This window comes from Octodon degus, unplaced genomic scaffold, assembly GCF_000260255.1.
Source record: "Octodon degus isolate 3935 unplaced genomic scaffold, OctDeg1.0 scaffold00105, whole genome shotgun sequence".
NCBI classification, from domain to species: Eukaryota; Metazoa; Chordata; class Mammalia; order Rodentia; family Octodontidae; genus Octodon; species Octodon degus.
Genome location: NW_004524681.1, coordinates 9125236 through 9126986, shown reverse-complemented (window position 1 = coordinate 9126986; position 1751 = coordinate 9125236). Strand labels below are relative to the sequence as shown.

General features: G+C 44.9%; 1 protein-coding gene across 1 annotated transcript in view; it reads left to right on the top strand.

The window, feature by feature from the left end:
- The window catches only part of Spata5l1 (spermatogenesis associated 5 like 1), a 16211-nt gene that overhangs the window by 5908 nt on the left and 8552 nt on the right, over positions 1–1751 (top strand). The gene's annotated exons all lie outside the window — the stretch shown is intronic.

Below are 1751 nucleotides of genomic sequence, written 5' to 3'. Positions count from 1 at the left end.
AGCAGGGCACAGGCCGGTATTGGTAATAAAAGGAATACCAATAGATAGGAAGTCTTCCTTTTTTGTTGTTGTTGTTGTTGGTACCAGGGATCAAATTCAGGACCTTGTGCTTGCCAGGCAGATTCTTGTGTCACTAAGCTATATCTCTCTGGCCCCAAATTCACTGATTTTTAACATCACACCAAATTAGCTTAATCATTTTTTCTTTCTCTTCCTCTCCCTCCCTCTGTGATTGCCCACACACATTCTTTTCCATTCCTGGCCAAGTAATTTAACAGTAATGCAAAATGTTATCAAAACGTATAGCCTTTACTCATGTGATTGTACTAATCATTTTAACATTTTTTTCATTAACACGATCTAGTTTGGGATAATAGATTGCACTTCTTTAGTCCTTTTAGATCTCTCTCACAGATCTCTCACTTTTTCTCTTTCTCTCTTTCTTTTGGGACAGTCTCACTAGGTAGCTCAAGCTGACCTTGAACTCACTGGGTAGTAAGATTGGCCTCAAATTCATGGTAATTCTGCCTCAGCCTCCCAAGTGCTGAGATTACAGGCATCTATCACCATAACCAGATAGTCTTTTTAAATCTTGAACATTAAAAAGAGATTTATTTTTTGAGACAGATTCTTACTATGTAGTTCAGCCTGGTCTTGAGCTCACTATGTAGGCCAGGCTGGCCTTCACCTATGTGATCCTCCAGCCTCAGCCTTCCGATACTGGGATCATAGGCAGGCACCACCACACCTGGAAAACTCTTTTAACTTTTTTTTTTCTATTGGACATATTTGACATTGATGAAAGTGATGCATGTGGGGCATTTTGTAGAATGGCCAGATTAGGGGATGTAGACCCTTTTGGGAATACTGCAGCCATTATGTGGTGTCTTTTGAGTACCATGCCTGGAGGCACAGGATATCCCAGGCCCCTCGTTGGTGAGGCTGACCTGGATCAACCAGCCAAGGCAATGTCTAGGTCCTCCCCTGTGTATGTTTTCCTTCTTACCTCTGAGAAATATGTGAGGCGACACCGAGACATGCAGAGCTCTCTCCCCCAGACCTTAGCTTTCCTGTTCTTGCCCAAACAGCCTTTATTGTGAGTGTTGCAAAAACAGTGACCTCTTAAGTGAGCCCCTTGTTCCCTCCATCTGAAGTGAGGAAGTTTAATCTGCGCCTCGGCACCTGCTCTAACCGTCACTGTGGTGTGGGCCGTGCCCTCGTGGTGTGATGCCCTCGCGTGGTGGTGAGAGAGGCGCGGGAGGAGAGCAGCAGCCCCGCCTGCAGGAGAGGAGCTTGACTGGCCTCTCTGGAGGGCACAGAAGCTGGCAGCAGTACAGACGTGCACACTCTAGACCCTGCAGAAAATTATTATAGAAAATACTTAAACCTGAGCGCATAGGCTTTGCAGCTGCGGCTTTAATAAGAAGACTGACTCTGACCTATTGTATGTCAGAAGGATTTCTAAAGTAAGTGATAAACGTGCAGGTTGGGTGTCTGTGATGCAACTCAGCTTGCTTAAAGGATGCCGGTGGTACTGACACAAAACATGCTAGAGGAACAAGTAAGAAACCTGACGTAAGGGAGCCGGGAAGATGGCTCAGTGGAATAAGTGCTTCCTGGCAAGCGCTAGGGCCTGAGTTCAATCCCCGGTTCCACAAAAAAAAAAAAAAAAAAAAAACCTGACATCAGCCAGTGATAAATACTAGCAGGAGCTGGTGAGAGATGTTCCTTTTTTTATTTGGTACTATGTA